We start from the raw sequence: 11,058 nt of genomic DNA on the forward strand, positions 1-11,058 counted from the left end.
GCTTTAACATCCTGTAGGTCCATCTCAAGCACTTTAGTACATCCTTTTGTAGCTTCCTTGTAGTCTTTCAACTTTAGCTTATAGGTAGTAGCATTATTAAGATAGCAACTCACTTTAACAGTTTTGGCATGCTTCTTCTATTTATCTGAGAAAGAGCTATCATATTTAATATACTTCACTGCCTTTCATATTTCTTGGAATCCCTCGCATACTTTCCAAGTTTGTACATCGCATTTCCATCCTCTTTCTTCTTGTCAGTTGCCTTAATATTTTCTCAAGGCTCCATATCCCAAGATTCTTTTTCATTTTTAAAGTCTACTAGCTCAAGTTCACACATTAGAGTGGAATTAGGAGGCACAATTCCCACTTAGTCTTAACATTACCAAACCCATACTCTGAGGACATGGTAACAAGTGCAAGTTCTCCCCTATGCATTGAGGCCACGGCCTTGTCCAATCTGGGTATGACTTGTTCTTTATCTGTAACAAACTCAAAAGGTCCGCTTACACCAAAGCCCTCTTTTTCAAATAGTGTTCCATCAGAGAGCATTGTAGTATACTTAATTTGAACTTTAGACCCATCACTGGGCTTCTCATACCCTTCTCCTATCTTGAGGATTTTCTTCATAACCTTTTTGTCATTTGTAATAGTCTCAACAGACTTCTAAGCTACCAACTCCAGCTCAGTCGATAAGGCTACATTTGGAGGAATAGCATCATGTCCTTCCTTGCCTCCATTATAGATACCTCGAATAGCATATGCATTTGTGTGATAGCCCTGGCCTTCAACTCCTAGTTTATTTATTTTTGGCAGGCATGGGCTTATTGTTGCAAAGAAGACTACTAAAACAAGTATTGACAATCTACCAAAAACTGTTGGAAGAGAGGGAGAGAGACAGAGTGGAGCGGAAGATGAGCCTCATCTCATTGTTGTTCTTCTTCCATTATTCTTTCATCATACTAACTAAAAGATACTTACATACATAGGTATAACTAACCAAGACTAACTGTGGTTAAGTCACTGACTACACCAACTTATTGAATGTCACACATGTGTATACAGCTGTATCCAGCTAATGTTGGTCACACACATAAAGATATAATAATTGAAGAGTAATAGGAGATTGATATTCTAACAAAAACTTCATACATGACACACCCACATAGAATTGCATACCCTACGTTCTCAAAGAGAACTTTGTATGGGCAACCTTGCTGAAATGGTAGACCCTCAAAGGAGTCTACTAAACTTGGATCGGGGGACCGTGACCATTGATATCTGAATTCATTCTTGAAAATTTCCCAAATGTGTTGTTGGCTTTCACTTTTTGGCATCACTTCCAAAGCAATCAAAACTTCTTCTTCAATAGTTTTTCTTGTCAAAACCAACTTCTGCACTCTTGGCAATTCGGGTAAGATTACACCACTTGGTTCTGACAACACAAGTTCTCCCTGACACCATCTTGCATTACAGGAAGATATCCAAACGTCAAAGAGCATGTATAATCAACATCTCCAATGGTATATGACATAGAGGTAGCTCCTAGAATCAACGCCATAACACCATCAGATGCCAGTCTATACCAACACATTTGACTTTCCCCTTGTAGCCCTCCATAGTAAATGCCTCCTCCAACATAGGTTCCTAGTGATGCAATAAAGAACCAAATATGTTCCCACATCTTCCAATGTTGGAGTATATGTCTTGGCTACCCCAAGAAATTCAACTTCCTTAGGAATTTCGTCTCCTTGCAACCTTTCATGTGAGCAAAACCAAGTAAAGTCAACACTGCCCTCAGTCCCACCAAATCAAGCTATTTGTGCTTGTCCTTGAATCATGTCATCCTCCTATAGATCACCATCCACTATGAGGCTCATAAATTTTGGCATTTGGTACTTGGCAATATAGGAAATGAAACAATTGAAATAGGAGGATATTCTGTTGATCCAAGAATGGGAGTGCACTCAACCTTCAGGTAGTGGCCAACATCATCATGCTTTGGCCAGCAAATTGCTTTTGTGGCACCTTCAATGGGGTAAAATTTGTTGAAGTTTTCCCTCCAATAAACCACATCAACTTTGTCTGTGATCTAAAGCATCAATTTTATCTTCGGAATAATAGATGGAAAACAATTGCCAATGAGATCCCCCATTCTTTTGCAAGATTTTGGAACCTCTTGTCTTTTGCAAAAGATATAGTGGCAGCACAGCAAGTCCAATAAATCCACCACCACCATTGACAACTTGTGCTTGCTTGTGAATCAACTCATTTGCCTTGCGAGCTGACTTGCATTTATTTGGCAAATACTGCAAACCATCAAGATCTTTCTCCTACTCTTGATTTGAGTCTCTTTCTTCTTTGTCTCTTTCTTATGCACACACTACAAGATACATGCCTCATACAGATGTTTAAAGCAATGCAAATGTTCATTGAAAAAAAAAAACCCTTGTGGTCACTAAAAGCGTAGGTATAAAAGTCTCTACAAAATCGTCACAAAAATCATCGCTATATGAGTCGCATTTGCGATGCAAATAGCGACGGTCTGTGGCGTGGATAGTGACAAAAATAAGCACACGTGTAGAGAAAATAGGGACAATTTTACAAAGATTTTTTTTTTTGGTGGTAGGGCAGGAAGCTGCCGCTCCACATATAGCACCATGTGTTGTATAATATTCTACAAATGAATTACATAGTGGGTACGCAATGGTCATCAAGATGAGCAAAAAATGTACTTGAACCCACAAGACTGATATTTCATAGAATAAGTATAAGGCTAGTGATGAAAACTCACGACATTACATGGAACCATGGAGAGAAAGAAGATCCAAAAAAAACATGAAATTCTATTTGTAATTATCGCAAGATACAAGTTTGTACAAAGGATGATAAGTACATCTAAGGAATAGTACATGGAAGATGCCTGCACAGATCACATGATAAAAAAAGAAGAGGGTGTAAGCTCATCCACGAATCCAAGCAAGAGCTATAGATCCTTGCCCCATCAGAAAGCTCGTCCCAATGCAAAGGAGCATCAAATGGACTCTGCAAAATGAACAACTACACATCAGTTCACCATACACAATGCATTAAAAAAAAATAGTGACTATGGACAAGAAAGATGATTGACTTATTGGACCGCCCCGCATGTACAGTTTATCGATGAGTGTAGTGAGACCGTGTCTCTTTGCACATATCGAGTCTCCAAGCTAGTGGGATCGCGGTTTGTGATAAAGTGATTCAAAGAAAATAGAATACAATTATTAGAAACACGATTGTTTTAGTACAAGTGATATTGCAAATAAGAAAGTGAGAAGAACATAATAAAAACTTACAAAGTCCCCCACATAAGTCTTATGGTTGCCACTCCCTAGATGATACATGACCCCTACCTCCAATCGTGCCCTCATTGCCTCCCTTGCTGTCCACCAATGCCCTAGAGAATTTGTAGTCTCCTCCCTGAGTCTCTGCCAATCATCTACATCTAGTCACTCGGGCTTTGAGGCACCACTCTTGAGTGCCTTGCGTGCGTCTGATCATCTATGCGACATGTATACATGCATACACTCCATCATCCACCTAGTGGAAAACCTATCTACTGCAATAGGTACTGAAAACTCCTCGTACAAGGATGCCACTATATAGTCCTTGCTCCCCTTGGGTATATTCTTCCAATGGTCCAAGATCTTGTGCCTAAAAACTTGTTGGCACAACTTTGTCATGTGAGATATCACCCTCCTCTCCTCATCATTCATGATCACAACACCTGTCCTATTATATACGAGGTATCCATACCCCTCTAGGGTACGTCTAAGGTGTGTCCTCTCCCACTTATGACTACATTCTTGGGCATAACCAGGAGACCCCTGTATATCTGGTGTACCCATGGGGGTAGTATCTCTTGGACTAGCACCCATAAGGGTTCCACCCTGCAGTTAGCTGAGCAAAACCTAGAGTCACTAGAGTAGATGTCTCCATAGATGTGACAAATCCTGGAGGTGACAAGTCTCCACTAGAACGATGAGATGGAGACACTACATCAATGCCTCCACAACACCCACCTGAGCCACCCTCTCTGGAACCTGTACAAGAGCGAGGAGTAGCACCCCTATCTGGAACCAACCACGGACTCACAACATCCACATCTGTGCAACATCCCCCAGAACCACTCCCTCTGTTCGGGACCAGTCTAGAGCGTTGACCTCATTTACTAGAAGTTGAAGCATTAGAGTGTGCTGAAGTAGATCTCATGGAACAACCAGATGGTGTTTGAGACATCTCCTAGTTTGCCATATCTCTAAATCGGGTTATCTAATTTGGAGACATACGTGTGAATATCTCTTGCAACTCCTCGTCGCTCATCCTGCGACTCATCTTGCTCTCCAATTATTGTCAAAGGTAACCTGCACATATAGAAAATGATATTAGGATAATCAATATAAAGATTTAAGTAAAGCACGGTAATATAACTCTAAAAAAAATGATGCTGATTAAAATGCAAATTTCAAAGTACCCTTAAAAGCGATTCATCAACAAATTGAGTAGGTAGATGCAGCAAGGATGACCTGACCTATGGTCCTATGTCAATCTCCTGTTGGTAGAACTCTACATACATTGGAAGGTCTATAGATAGATCACCATAGAAGGAGGAGTCCACTTCATTCTCAAGCCTCCTGTCCTTTTGTCATTGTTACCTATGTCTACCTCCTCTACATGCTCCAAGCCCTCTTCGACCTCCACCCTCCATAATATTGACCACTCCACCTGCATCCTTATCTATGTTGGGAACATTGCTTTCATTGTACACTCTCATACTTTGAGGAGCTGACAGCACAACACACCACCATCGAGGTTGTTCGGGTTTGGATAGAAAATTACCTGTTCAATATTACATATAAGAGTGAATCAACATTTGTGATTGTTCCGTGTCGTGAAAAAGAGGAAAAAAATAGGTCATGCACCTGTTCACACTGGGCCGGCAAGACAAACGTGTCATGCAGATCCGTCCATATTTTCTCAGAATCTATTTCCAGAAATCCAAATAGACCTTGCCAAATGGTTGCCCCAGCTCCTTTCAATACCACTTTGAACCATTATACATCAAATATAATCATGGAGAAGCTATGATAATCCAATGAGACAACACTTTGCAAGTTTCCAAAATATTCCATCTTATCTATAACCGTGTTTAGATCCGTGGCCCGTTGTTGGCTCTCTTGCTCAAACTTTGCCATGACACCACAATCCATTATGGAGTGCATTTTGTCAATGCACTCAATGCAAAAATGTTGCTCATGCAGTCACACTGTGTTGTAGATTTTGTAATGTACATTAAAACGTTTAGCTTAGTTGTCGCATATAAAATCTAGATTCGATAGCTTATAAAACATGTGATCAGCTTCGGACTACATCCCCTCTAGAATTCCCACTCCTCACAGTAGAGACCTCTACTCCTTCTCGAGAAGGTATGATCAAAGCTCCATTTAACCATCACATAAACATAAACTATGGCATCTCCTTCATGCCCTTAGGATATCAAATTGGTTGATGGCATGTACTGCGTCAAAATTTTGATCACACTCCTTCTCGATCTTTCCTGGCCTACTCATACCTAGTGAGCCACTTCTTCATGGTGGATGCATGATGCAACATATAAAAACGATGCACTTTCTCCTACATTGTAGCATCCATTATTTTTTCTATCCCATTTCCAACCACCACATCTTCGGTCAGTCTATCTTCTTCCTTCAGCGAGTGACCATAGCATACTATTGTCTGAATCCACAGTTGGTAGCCACTGTGAAATATGTACTAACACCACTGACACCAGCCAAACCTTCAACCATGCTACCTTCTAGCCGAGCTCATTGTTGCACAACAAAGCCCTTCAGGGTTTTCATGAAGTACTCCAAGAAGAACATCCATCGCGTATGGATAGGTCCCGCAATCTCCACTTCATCTACAAGATACACAAGGAGATCAATTTTTATTGTGAGCATGCTGGTGGGTAGGTACTTCTCAAAGAGACATACCATCCCACCACTCCCCGCCTTGCGGATTCAATAGAGGATGTCTTGATCTCCTTCTATGAGATCCATTGCACTAAACTTGAAAAATTATAAATCGTCTTGCGTATTTCTAGAGTGAGGAATCCCGAGATTGTGATCGATAGTACAAAATACCACAAATGAAGAAGCATTATGAACACCGATTAGACACTAAATAGCAAAATACACAGGCTACTTACAATTGAGGCTAGTATACAAACCTGACATATCTTATGCCAATCATAGGATTTTAGCACTGATAGTTGGTCATCTTTAGAGAAAGCGGATCTAAGGGAATGCATCACGCTCATTGGGATGCAGATAGACCTGATAATTTGCTTCACAATGCACTTTTCTTTAGTGGATAGGATCCAACGAGCACGAGATAGTTGCAGTGCTCAACTGTGGCCAAAGAGTCTCCATCTTGCCTACCTCCTTCAAATCCATTCGTGCCCCTATAGTATCTCTCTTTTCTGTGATGTGGTCCCATAATAAACTGCCCACATTCTTGAAAATATGCATGGGATCCAACAAATGGTTGATCTGTAAAGTGGGTCCAACACAGCAACTCGTAGAAAATCGAGAATCACCACATTCTATTTGGATGTGACTCCGTGAGGACCATTTTCAACTCATACAAGCTTTGGGCATTCATTTGTGTTGGAGGTTGTTCAAGAAAGCCTTCCCTCAGTTCATGACCCTTCGGTAAGAAAGCGACGTGTCTTTGATATACCATCTTCTTCATGGTTCGTGACCTTTAGGAGTCTAAAAGTGGCCCACACAATGGACATGCTTGATAACCTAAGGTAACCAGACATGTCCCAATACCCCTATTTAATCAACACAAACTTGAACGAGCTATGTTAGATATCAGCAAAATGAGAACGAAAGCCTACTTACCTGAGCACTCCCCGAATCTTGGGAATTCATGCATGATCCATATGAGAATGGCTCGTATATTGGCAGATCGTTGACCATCGTGCTTGCTCATATCTTCCATGGTGACCCCATCCTCCCACAAAATCTTGAGCTCATCAACTAATGGATGGAGATAGACGTCCATATTCTTGACTTTGTAGCACCCAGGAACGAGCAAGCTAAGAATCATGTATCCTTTCTTTGTAGAAAGCCATGGTAGGAGACCTGTCCCAACACCCCTATTTAGTCAACACAAACTTGAATGAACTATGTTAGATATCACCAAGAAGAATGGAAGCCTACTTATCTGAGGGTTATCTGAGTACTTCGCAAATCCCGGGAAGTCATGCATGGTCCATATGAGAATGACTTGTATATTAGCGGACCGTCGAGACCATCACACCTGCTCATATCTTCCACGGCGATCCCCTCCTCCCACAAAATCTTGAGCTCATCAACTAATGGATGGAGATAGGTGTCCATATTCTTGACTTTGTAGCGCCTAGGAATAAGCAAGCTAAGGATCATGCATTATTTCTTCGTAGAAAGCTATGGCAAGATGCTATAGTTAACAACAAGGACTACATGGCACACACTATAAGAAGTTGAGTGGGGATCAAATGGATTTACACCATCCATAGAGAGATTGAGCCAAAGATTCCTTGGCTCTCGTGCAAAGCTTGGAAAGGTAGAGTCAATGTGGCTCTGTGCATGTGAATTTGCTGATATTTGTTGGACTCCATCAGTGGATCTATTCTGTGCATGCCAAGTTGTTAAGCTCGCCATGCTCGATGTACGAAACATGTGACATATACGCGGTATTAGTGAAAAGTTTCTAAGAACTTTCTAAGTGATGGTTTGTCCTTGCAAGTCCTACCGATACTTGTGAGCACCACACTTTGGACATGTCTCCATAGTGCCGTAGTCTACTCGAAACATGACGCAATCATTGACACATGCATTGATACTATTGTAGTCCATGCCAAGCTTTCGTAATACTAGGTGTGCATCATCACAAGACTCAAGCATTGTGTTTCCAGGTGATAATATATGATACTTTAGCAAATTGAAAAGAAATCATAAAATACCTTGAAAAAGTACAACAACTGTTTTTTATAATGGAGTCAAAAAGATCAACGGAGCGTACATAGAATGTACCTGAACAACTTGGTCACACTTGCATTGCTCCACCCATATTTTGTCTACACACTTAGGAGTGCAAGCAACATCTTCACGCGAGATACTCGGCACCCATCATATAATGGTATGGATGATTTCTCTCTCAGTGGATTAGATGACTCGGTATCCATGGGCATCAATGTATTGATCATTGCCTCCATCTTAGGCTCCAAGATTGGAGGAAGGTCCGAAAGACTAATTGTCTCCTCTGGTATTGAGGGTGTAGTCTGAGTCATGCCTTCCAATTGTTGGATTGACTCAGGCACTCCATCCATCACACACCCATGAAATCTTCTAATTGGCCGCAATAGGTGCATTCCTCCTTGGGATGAAGCGTCACCTCCTTGTATAAATTTTATGGGCACGTCTAATGTTTTTTTGTATGATATTCAATTACTTTGCAAATGTAAGGCATGATGGATACACAATTTTCTTACCGTTCGCTCAAAGTCTGAGATCGCTTGATTAATGATCTCTGATTGAAACTTGTCGAAGCATCATACGTGTTCTATAGATAAGCGATGCTTTCATCTGATTGCCAGCTTGCATTGAGAACAAGGATACACACTGATTAAGATATGCCTCGTGATCTTGGACATCATGACTATCATCGTTCTCCATTTGGTTTACGTTACGACAAATAATAGGTTTTTGTTTCCCTAATTGATGATCTTCATTCGTTTTAATCTCTACTCCTCTTTCTCTACCTTTTTCTTTATTTTTTTGCCTCCCTCCACCTTTCTTTATCCATTCCTTTTCTCTCCATGTTCCTCTGTCTTTATCTATGCCCCTTTTTATTTCTCTCCCCATCCCTCTTTCTCTCTCTCTCTTCCCTTTTTTTATTTGCCTCCCTTCGTCCTTATTTATTTCTCTTCCCACCTTACATATTCTCATTCTCATTCTCTTTTTTATTTTCCTCCCTTCATCCTTCTTTGTTTCTCTCTCCCCCCTCTCTCTATGAACGTTTCATTCTCTTCCCCATCTTCCCTCCCGACTCTCACTTCTTCTCTCTTTTCCTTTTCCTCCCTTCTTTTCCCTATGTCTTTCTCTCTTTCTCTCTCCACTCACACTGATGCATCTCGTTACAATCAAAATCAAAGATAGAAAATAAAAAACTCATTAAACAAGACATTGAAAGACCCTCTCTCCCCACCCCTCTTTGTGCCTCTCTTCGCCCTTTGCCTTTATTTTTTTATCATTCCGTTCTCTCTAATTCTCTTGTTGTTTACGTTTTTCTCTCTCCTTTTCTCTCAATCTCTATTTGTTTTTTTCTCTATCTCTCTTTTTCTCCCTCTTTCCGTCCCTTTTTCTCCCCTTCTCTTTCTAGCTCTTTTTTTTTCACTCTCCTTTCTCTCTTTACCTCACCTTTTTATCGACCTCTCCCTTTACTCTCCATTTTTTTCTCTCTCCCCTCTCTTTCTTTCTCTCTTTCTCTTTCTTAGTTGCCTCTCTCTTTGTTTCTCTCTGGCCCCTCATTGTTTCTCTTTTGATTCTCCTCTCTCCCTCCCTTTCTCTCTCTAAAGAAAAGGACAAGTCGACTGAAGGCAGAACGAACATGGACACATGTATTAGTTGAGTCAGTCATCGTGTAGGAAGCTCGCTTTAGTGACATGCTATTATGTAGTCCTTGCTCCCCTTCGGTATGTTCTTCCAATGATCCAAGACGTTGTGCCAAAAAACTTGTTAGCACAACTGTCTCATATGAGCTATCACCCTCCTCCCCTCATCATTCATGATGATTACTCATGTCCTATTATCTACAAGGTATCCATACCCCTCTGAGGTATGCCTAAGATGTGTCCTCTCCCACCTGTGACCACGCTCCTGGGCATACCTAGGAGACCCTTGTACATCTGGTGTACCTACGGGGTAGTATCTCTCAGAGTAGCACCCATAGGGGTGCCACCTACGGATGACTGAGGAAAAGATGGAGTGAATGGAGTAGACGTCTCTACAGGTATGACAAATCCCATAGGCGATGCAACTCCAGCAGAACAATGAGACGGAGATACTATGTCGGTACCTCCACAAAAACCACCTGAGATACGCTCTCTTGAACTTTCACAAGAGCGAGGAGTAGCACTTGTATCCCGAGCCGACCAGGGGCTCACTACATCCACGTCTCCGCAGCATCCCCCAGAACCACTCTCTCCATCCGACCACATTTTGAAGTGTCGACCTCGTCTATTGGGAAACTGAAGCATCAGAGCGCATCGAAGTAGATCTAATAGAACAACTTGATGGTTTTCGAGATAGCTCTTGGTCCACCATATCTTTGAATCGAGCCATCTGATTTGGAGATATATGTGTGAAGATATCCTGTAGCTCCTCGTTGCTCATCCCTCGACTCATCGTGTGGATGCAAATATCCACAAAGGTCACCTACACAAATAAAAATGGATGTTAGCATAATCAATATAAATCAAGTAAAGCATGATAATATAAATCTTAAAAAAATGATCTTACTTAAAACACATATCTTATGTACCCTTATAAGCGATTTGTCAACGAATTGTGTAGGTGGATGCTCCAAGTATGAAGTACCCTATGGTCCCATGTCAATCTTCTGACACAACTCTGCATACACTGGAAGGTTGATAAACAAGTCACTACAAAAGGATGATTCTACCTCGTTCTCAAACAATTCTTGGACTCTTGTATTTCCATCATTATTATCCGATTCTGGCTCCTTTACATGCTCCAAGCTTTCGACGGCCTCCACCCCTTGCAATATCGACCCCTCTATTTGCATATTATCCTCATCTACACTGGGAACATTTCTTTGATCATATACTCTCACACTTCGGAGAGTTGAAGGTAGAACATACCACCATCGAGGTTATCGGGGGTTTGGATAGAAAATTGCCTATTTAAAATCACATATAAGAGAGATTTAACTTTTGTGACATGTACCATG

Source organism: Lygodium microphyllum, chromosome 15, assembly GCF_053477565.2.
Source record: "Lygodium microphyllum isolate KBCC chromosome 15, Lygodium_microphyllum_v1.1.10, whole genome shotgun sequence".
NCBI classification, from domain to species: domain Eukaryota; kingdom Viridiplantae; phylum Streptophyta; class Polypodiopsida; order Schizaeales; family Lygodiaceae; genus Lygodium; species Lygodium microphyllum.